The sequence below is a fragment of the Parasteatoda tepidariorum genome, chromosome 2 (genome assembly GCF_043381705.1).
Source record: "Parasteatoda tepidariorum isolate YZ-2023 chromosome 2, CAS_Ptep_4.0, whole genome shotgun sequence".
NCBI classification, from domain to species: domain Eukaryota; kingdom Metazoa; phylum Arthropoda; class Arachnida; order Araneae; family Theridiidae; genus Parasteatoda; species Parasteatoda tepidariorum.
In genome coordinates this window covers 754,661-763,977 of record NC_092205.1, presented here as the reverse complement: position 1 = coordinate 763,977, position 9,317 = coordinate 754,661, and the positions used below count along the sequence as shown (strand labels likewise).

Here is a 9,317-nt window from a genome sequence, read left to right as displayed (position 1 = left end):
TGGGTGCAGCTGCTGTAGACAATCATGAGATCTCAGAAAATGACTTTTTTTTTCTTCACGTAACACTGTGGTACGAAAATCGATAAACACGATCAAAAATGGGCAAAATGAAGTCTTTTCATGAGTTAATTGTATCAAGTTTTTTGTAGTCAAATATCTAAGGAATGTGATAGTAAACATTATTTTGCTATTAAATAAATAATAAGTGGCTTTAAATTCTGATAAAGTAAACCTAAAAAACTATTAGATTGATTTTATTTGATTTTTTTTTCATTTTATTTTATTGGATTAATTGATAATTTAGCCAACTAGGCAAATATTAGCAGCTAATTTTTTATTTTCTCTTTTATACATTGTCAAAGATATCTAAATCATTTTATTCGACCTTCGCAATGTGAGGCATTTTTGTAGCAATTTCAAAAAATAAGGTATAATTATGTTATTTAAACATGCAACTGACTATATTATTTATAAAGAAAACTTTTACCTTTATATATTAAAAGGTAATTAATACAAAATATAATTATTATATTTTGCATTAATGACATTATTTTCAAATTTATATTCATTGTTAACGTTTCATATACATTTATTTTATTCCCAAATAAATATTCATTGTTAACGTTTATTTTATTCAGATAATCATAGTTCGATTTCTCAACATTTTCAGATTAACTTCATCTAGATTTTATCGCATTTATTAAAGAGCGAACTAAAGTTCTCTATCATATTCCTTAGGCATTTTACTACAAAAATAAATATTAAAAGTTACTCTATAAAATATTTTATTTTTGACGATGAAAATAGATCATACCAAATACCCTCTGTATCATATCAAAAGTTACCCTAAACTGTAAAACTTGTCATTTCGAAATGCACCTAGATCTTTAACAGAATACTGTATCATCAAACAATTCCAACTCAAACCAGAAATTTGAAAGTAAAAGATGATTCGAATATTTAATTATGAAATAATCCAAAATTCAATTTTAAAATTAATAGAGATAATCAGTCAATGAATTTTTGAAAACTTTATTCATGACATTTCATCTAATCCATTGTGGTTTTTTCCTCATCCTTAATTTTTGATATGCTAATATTTCCATTTTGAAACATTTAATTGCACATTTACTAGGCAAGCATTAATCAACCACACAAAAAAATGTTTTTCTATTTATGAAGAAGCATTCGAAAGTATGTATGGGAGCGGCTTAAGTTGTTATGAAGACAGTTTTTGTGAATTTTTCTTTGAAAAGAATAAAATTACGCTAATCGAAAACGATCGCTTTTCTCCTTAATTCATTTCAATCGGAAATCAAAAGAAGCCATTATCACCGGAATGCATTCGAATTGTCGTTCGTCGTTCTGAAATAAATATATCATATCAACCTCTAGCGGACGATGCCGATGTAGGCGTTTTGTGGATGACGTCATTATGACGTCAACTTCGAGCCGTAGCTCCGTTCCGTTGCCAGATCATCTGTAGACGCAGTTAAAGTAACGGGTCGTACTGAACGACAGTTTTAGCTGCAGAATTCATTCCATGTAACGGGAATTTTTTTTTTATTTTAATTTTTTTAGTTTTAGTTTCTTCTTTGTTTTTTCGGGGTCAAAAGAGGAGTGAAAGGAGACATTATTGCAACTTTTCTCATTGACTTTTAAACCTCGTTGGGTTATCGAATTTTTGCTGATAGGAGTGTTTCGCAACACAGTGGATTAATTCCCGGTGTTTAATGCATTTTTACAGTTTCCATAATATTAACTTGAACTCACAAACACTTTCACCTTGAAGACAATTAATAAATGCTAGAAGGAATGCCTTAGAAAAAAAATTTTTTTTTATGGAACAGATTGTCTTCATTATTCTGCCATTTTGAAATGTGCGTCAAGAAATGACAGTTTGATTACAATTAATCGATTCGAACATTGGATACTGTCGTCTGCGCTTGTTCGTGCAAAATCTGATTGGTGGACAAAAACAAATTATTAAATGCGATTTAATGGAGTGAATCATATAATTTATCAGGGTTGCTTATTTACTTAACGCAAGTGAACTATGTGAACTTAACAATTCTACTATTTTATTATTTTTGTTTTTTAGTTTACGAAAAGGTTGCGTGCAATTTCATTTTGTCGAATTCATTTGTTTTACAACAAAGAATAATTTTCTAAAGTGATATATAATAAAAAGTGCACTGCATAAGTGAATTATTAAAGCATCTCACTACTTCTGAAGTATTGAAACGAGTGGTAAGTAAATTTTCACTTGAATTTAATTATTATTATTTTTCAATTTACCTAATTTATATATATATATATTCACTTTGTGAAATTATTTTATTACTTTATTATTTTTTTAAAATTAATTATTTAAATTATTGTTTGGAAAATAAATTAGAGTCTAGAATTAATTGTTTTGCTTCAATGGCCTAATATTTAGTATATGATTTATTATTTTTATTTTATTAATAAATTTATATTGTTTTAATTATTTGATGTTTATGTTTTCTTTTTTTAAGGTTCTTAATCATACAATGACAGTGAATTATATCATTTTAGTACGGAATCAATTTAATTTATGATATTAATCGCTCTTTTGTTCTAAAAATTTTTCATTAAAACTAAACAAATTTTATTCTTTGTCTCGATCATTATTTAGGATGATCATTAAGGATTCATCAACATTAAGGAGGATTATAATTGCCCATTAAGTGTCGTTTTAATGTGACATTAACAATCAATTACATTAAATTATTTTCGTAATTTTTTCTCTTCATAATTGGATACTTATGAACTATAATGTGCCAAAAATACATTTTAAGTTATATTCAATATGTTACCAATTATTGTTTAAAATATCATCAACTTATTGGTTATCTAAGTTTTAAGTCAGATTTAGCAATGAGAATTACACAATCCTGGCTTCCCCAGTTGTTATTTGACTGAGCTTAATAGCGTTTTTTCTATTTTTAGATATTAATTTGCAGTCTCAAATTAGTTTTAGACTTCTTGATAGAAGGATTCTAAAAATGTGTACTACGTGCGGTCATTATGTAACACCCTTCATATTATCAGTTGTTTTTTCCAGATATTTTGGTAAAAGTATTTTTTTTTTCGTTAAAAACTAAAACACAATTTTTGGAAATAGAATTCCTCTATGTCTTTTCAGACTTATTGTTCTTTTGAAATATCAACTCATAATTTTTTAAAGTAGAATGGAATTTTGATTTCATGTAGAATAACTATAGAATGGTGTTCGTTCTGGCAGGATTCTTTTTCTTGTAAATGTTATGAAAATAAAGGCTTGTTTTAGTGTAAAAAAATAGTGATTTTTAATGAGTTGTTTTACTTAGAAAATTATTAACTAAAGGCATCGTTGACTCCATTTTTTAAAAGGAGAATTTTGTAAAACATTTCATTTTTAAAATGAAAATTATTGTAAAGGGTCGATTTTACTATAACGTATTATGTGAAGGGTTCTTTTTTGAGATAAAAATTATTGTGATCGACCTGTTTTATCAATTGAATATTTTGTGCAGGGTCTGTTTTAACGATAAAGAAGTAGGTGAAGTTTTTGCTAACGAACCCACATTTTTCCAAAAAATGATTCTTTATTATCTTTTTTTGAAAATATTTGTAGACTATCTTCCTACTGCGTTTACCATAAAATTAAATTTTTCTATTAATGTTTCATTTTTAAAATTTCAACTATGTCCGTAATTTTTGAAAAGTTCTGAAGTATCGCTAGCTTAATATGTTGTAATTAATCGTTTAATATTTATAACCGCAGGTTATTATTAATGATAATCAAGTGAAAAGTTGAATAATATATCAAAATTTATCATAGTTTGTTATTAATAATTACCTATAAAGTTTGGTCAGTGTAATATTTTTCAACGTATGTATTATTTTTGTAATTAAACGCTTCATATTATTAATACTATTATTTTAACCGTAACATCTTTCGGGTTTCCAGTTTGTTATTTGTTTGCTTTTTTAAAAAAAAATAGGTGAGAAAAGAAATAATAGAAGATAAAAAATAATAGAAAAGAAAGAAAGAAAGAAACGCATCCCAATCCACTTTAAAGACTTAAGTTCCTGGAATTTAGCTAATTCGCAGAGGTTATTAATTTCAGGTAAATTATTTGGCCCTTAAAAAAGGAAGTTGGCTCAAACTGTCAAAAATAAATAAATAAATAAAAATGAAAATACTTAAAATTCCTGGAATTTTCATCATTTTGGGGAAGCAAACATTTCGTAATTTAAGGAAATTATTATTTTCACTTGAAGGTACGAATTTTGTTGAAAGGAATTAGGCTTAATAATACTCAGCAATTGATATGAAGTACAGCCTTTTTTAAAAATGAGAATGAGTATATGAGTTCACAGTCATCACCGGTATTTAAAACCTGGCTCGCACTCCTCTTTGAAGAGACTCCTGCCGCTCCGAGCTTCTGATTTCACCAGTCAGTGACGTCACGGCGGCGCAGCATCAACTTCTCGCTTTAAAAATAAATTGTTTCGCGTGGCATTCGTTTTTTTCTGATTACAAAAACAAAACAAGTCAAATATAACCGGCAAGAATTATTATAAAACACAAAATGAGAAAACGTAATTTTCCATGTTTTACTTCAGAAAATATGAAGGTGACATCAAATGAATTATAAAATGTTCTAGAAGAATTTCTGTGAATAAAAAAGCATTATATTTTTGTTTAGACGGTTAAGAACTTTTATTAGAATTTCGCCATTGAAATCGAACTTTAAACAGAAAAGAAGAATAAAAAAATGTATGAGACCAAAGAAGATAAAATCCTGGTCTTCAGAAATAAAATTTATTAATGCTTAAACATTCTAACAATTTCATAATATATTTTTTAATGTCATCATTCAAAATATTTATGTGTTTTAGTTATAACGCCCTAATTTTAAATATTTATTAGCAAGGGTAATCTATCCATTATTATATGCTCAAAGATTATTTTTTTTAGTAATTAGCATTTAAGGTTTTCGTTTTTTAGTGATAATGTATAAAAAAAATTGAATCCCAATTAATAAACTATTGCTATGGAACAATATGTTTCTTTAAAAGTGCCTTTATATGCAGAAAAAAAGTTAAAAACTAAAATCAAAACGATTATGAAACGATGACGACAACCATTGAGAAATTTTTCTAACTTTAAAATGTTATTTTTTAATACTAATAGAAATACCAAGAAAATGTATGATTACTATATTTTTGAACAGAAATAATTCGTTAGCAGTGTAAAGTTTGAAAGCTATTATCAGAAAAATTTCTAACATTCAACTCATTTCTTACAGCAAATATAAACAGCTAAGTTTTCATATTCTTTAGTTGTGATTTTCGAGATTTGTGGTGACATCATGGGGTGGGAAATCGTAGCTTCATCTTTGAGTAAGGAGAATGAACCTTCTCTATCTTCTCTTTAACCCTCTGTACACTATCACTTTTAAAATCATTTAAAAGATGTTGGAGGATTTTCGAGTTTATCACCGAAGTAAAGTTTTCAATTCTTGATCGTTTTCTACTCTTTGACTTTTAATTTATTTATTTTTTTTACTTAAATTTTTTGATAAATATTCAAAGTCAAATTTTCAAAATTTGAAAAAATAAATCCATTCACTAGAAAATAAGTAAGCAAAACGTACTATGTCACCCTAAAGAAGGAACGAACACTCTTATTTATTTATTCATTTATTTTAGATCATTTCAAGTATCTTCATTTCAAGTAAAAAGTGTATTTTTAGATTTTCTAAGGAAATATATATCAAAGGTAGCCATTTTCATTTGATTTTCTTTAATTTTTCTTAAATTTTATACAATTTTTATACCTACGCTTGTTTGTAGACAAAAGATATGAAATTTCTTGTTGAAATCATTATTTAATTTCAATCGTTCTTTAATATTTTTTTATATCAGTTGCTTGTTGTTATAACTTAAATGAAGGATTTGGATCAATAGAATAAGCCTCACTCCAAAACATCATCCTAGGTATTATCTTCAGAGAAGTATATTTAGCAAGTTTCCGGAATACTAGATAACAGTAGGGAAACATATTGCCTGCATAGAAATCGTGGTTATTTACCAAAAATACTCTCAAACGACGTATGAACTGAATAAAAAAATAAGAAAAATGAATATTAATGAGTGAATGAATAGGCGAAGCGGTTGTTCATAAATAAAATGAGAAAGGTAAAAAATAAAAACCATAATTTGTGTAACAAAAATTGGTGACCGTAATTTTTTTGTTATTATTTTATTATTTATTTTTCTTATACTAACTATAGCTGTAGAGTCTGAATCGAAAACTTAGTTCGATTACGACTCCAGTTGTTTAAAAGTTAAGTTAAAAGAAGAAATAAATTTGTCTCAAGAAAATTATTTACAAAAATATTATAAAATTATTATATTATATATATAATATTGCATATATTATATGATATATATATTATAAAATATTATAAAAATATGGTATGAACAAAATAATTCTCCAATGAATAGTGTGATACTCAGGGTTTGATGATGAACTATGATTTATTTTTATGTAATTAGATTTTTTTGATTTTTTTAATATTTACCAAACATTAATAATACTAAATTTTAATTAAAAAGTAAGTTTAGTAAATTTAAATAATAATAAATTTTATTTAAAAATAATGTCATTGATAAAATAGTTATAATTTCTAAATTTCTCACTAAAATGGTTAAAATTATTAAAAAGTAATCATTGAATAAATAATATCTTAGCTTTGTTTTTCAAGCTCCACTTGCTAATGAATATTAAAGATTAGGAGACTGTATGTCTATTAGATATCTAATGAAGAGTAAATTAGTTTAGATTAGGAAACATAACTGAAAAAACTATTTTAAGTTACTCTGGTTGATACACACGCATGTCTTGTATGTTTTAAAAACACTGAATTTAAATGGGCGTAAAACTAAATAGATATAATTAAAATTGTTATTTTGCGCGCAAATTACTTTACATACATTTAAGGGAAAATTTTAATTTAAAGTTTTATAACACTCTTATCCACGTTTAGTCTCTTTTTTTTTATTGTTAGTGTATTTTGAACTATAATGCATATTGTACATGCATAACCCTTTTATTATTTTTTTAGTAAGAAATATTCATAAGGAAATAAGACTTTAAAAAAAATCACATCCTAAATAATGTATTTTTTAATTATTTCACATAAAAAATATGTTGTACTTAAAATAATAATTTTAAAAAAATCAGTTTATTTGCATCAATGCTTTTTTTAGTGAAATAATGAAGCGGGTTATGCATGTCCCTTTCGTTATTTCGTGGTAAAAAACGTTCAATATCACTGAAATCAGATTTTTTTTTTTTTAAAAATCACACCCTAAGGAATATGTTTATTAACTATCTTGAAAAAATTATTTTATGCTTAATAATTAAGAAAAAAAGTTAGCTTGTTTAAATAATTAACTTTAAAAAAAATCAAAGTTGATTTAAATCAATGATTTCTTATAAAAATATCAGCTCGTTTAAATCTCGAATTTAATGATGATTAAAACCATGCCAAGCCTGTCAAACTTATTAAAATTATAAATTATTTCAAATTTAATTTATCACATTTGAATGTTGCTTTTCAGAAATATTGAAATAAATTCCAAAAATAAATTAATTTAGCATAAATTTATTTTGAAGCAAATGCTATCATATTTGTAATAGCTTTTTCTAGTTCCAGAATGTTCTTTTTGTCATGAGATATTTAATAAGTGTGAGAACTCGTCTTTTCTTATAATGGTTTTTGAACAATTTCAATATTTTGAACAAATAAGTTTTTATTTTTCATCAATTATGTTGTTTCAATTTTAACACATTTAACTCCAATCGACATAAAAATACAGTGAAACCACCAGGAAAGACTACCTCTCTATTTGTGACCACTTTTAGGAGGTACGGAATTTTTTTCCATAGACTTAGTGATGAAGAAAACCTTTAGGAGAGACCTCTCCTAGCGACCGGGCAAACATCTGCTCCAAATACGGTCAAATAAAGAAACACAAAAAAATCAACAAAACAAATAGGCAAATGTTAGGCAAAATATTTGTGTGAGGCTCTTATTTAATGAGCTCTTATTGACGATACAACCTCATATTGCTGTCATAGTGCACTAAAAATGATGCTATCACTGATTCACTTAAAAAAAAAAAATTGAAAGTTAAATTAGAAAACAAACAATCATCACTTCTCATCTTTTTAAGCTAACTCATTTTTATGATATAAAATTCAACGCAAAGTTAAACAAAAAACATAATTGTTTATTTATTTAAGATAGCTTTATTATTCAAAGTTTGTTTACACACATATTTATATCGGCAATTTTATAGAGGCTAATTTTTATTCATCGATCCGTCTTTTCATGAGGCTAACGGAAGTAGCACCCAGAAAATGACACTGACTAAAATTAAAATCGTTAGCGAAAAATCATGCACCATTGATAAGTCATTTGAAGTCAAGAACGACCCACCACCTCCATCAACGACTGTGGAACGGAGAGAGTGGTTTCACTCTATATTATTTCAAATTAATGTTTTTTTATTATTTATTCTTTTATCAGTAGTATTAATATTTTACGATGAAATTTTCAATTGAGTTGAAATCCAATAACTTCTTTCCTAACCTGATTAATCCTTTCGCAATCCATTTCGATATTATCTTAAGCAGGTTAAATGACTCTTCATTTTCTTGCTAATAGCGGTATCCTAACATCACATCTCTCTGTATGTAATTGCATTGCTTGTTGAGCTAGCATAAAATGACACTATATTAAAAAAATGGCTACCCTCTGACTGACAGTTGGAGGTTTCCGGCCTTCTATGCCCTTGCACTTTCACAATGATATTTCTTCTATTTAAGTCACACAATGAGGCGACCTGGGGGATGATTCCAAGACAATTTTGATTCTCTCCATACGCTTTGGTTGTTTGACGATCTGCGTTAGCACTTAACAATAAGACAATTTAACGAGGAGTCGTACCGCGCACCCTCGGTCCCATCGCAGTCTGATCAAAATGGTCACCCACCCGCTGCCAGCGATGATGTAGTGTGGGAACAATATACATTATAATAACATTAAATTTAAACCAAGATTTATTAATATATAGGATAATTAAAAATTCTATTTATTTTAAAGCGCTGTTAATACTGTTTGGAGTCATTGAAGATATGATTCCATTAATTAAAGACTCCGTTTTTCAAAATATGAATTTATGAAAGGTCCATTTTTTAAAATAAAAAAATAACGTGTTCTTTTTTGAGATAA

General features: G+C 26.7%; 1 protein-coding gene across 1 annotated transcript in view; it reads left to right on the top strand.

Annotated features, from left to right (window-relative positions):
- Positions 1-1,461: 1,461 nt before the first annotated feature.
- The window catches only part of LOC107453403 (microtubule-associated protein futsch), a 118,388-nt gene continuing 110,532 nt past the window's right edge, over positions 1,462-9,317 (top strand). The window contains exon 1 of the mRNA XM_016070224.3: positions 1,462-2,250. The gene's annotated coding sequence lies outside the window, so the exon portion shown is untranslated. The remainder of the gene's footprint in view (positions 2,251-9,317) is intronic.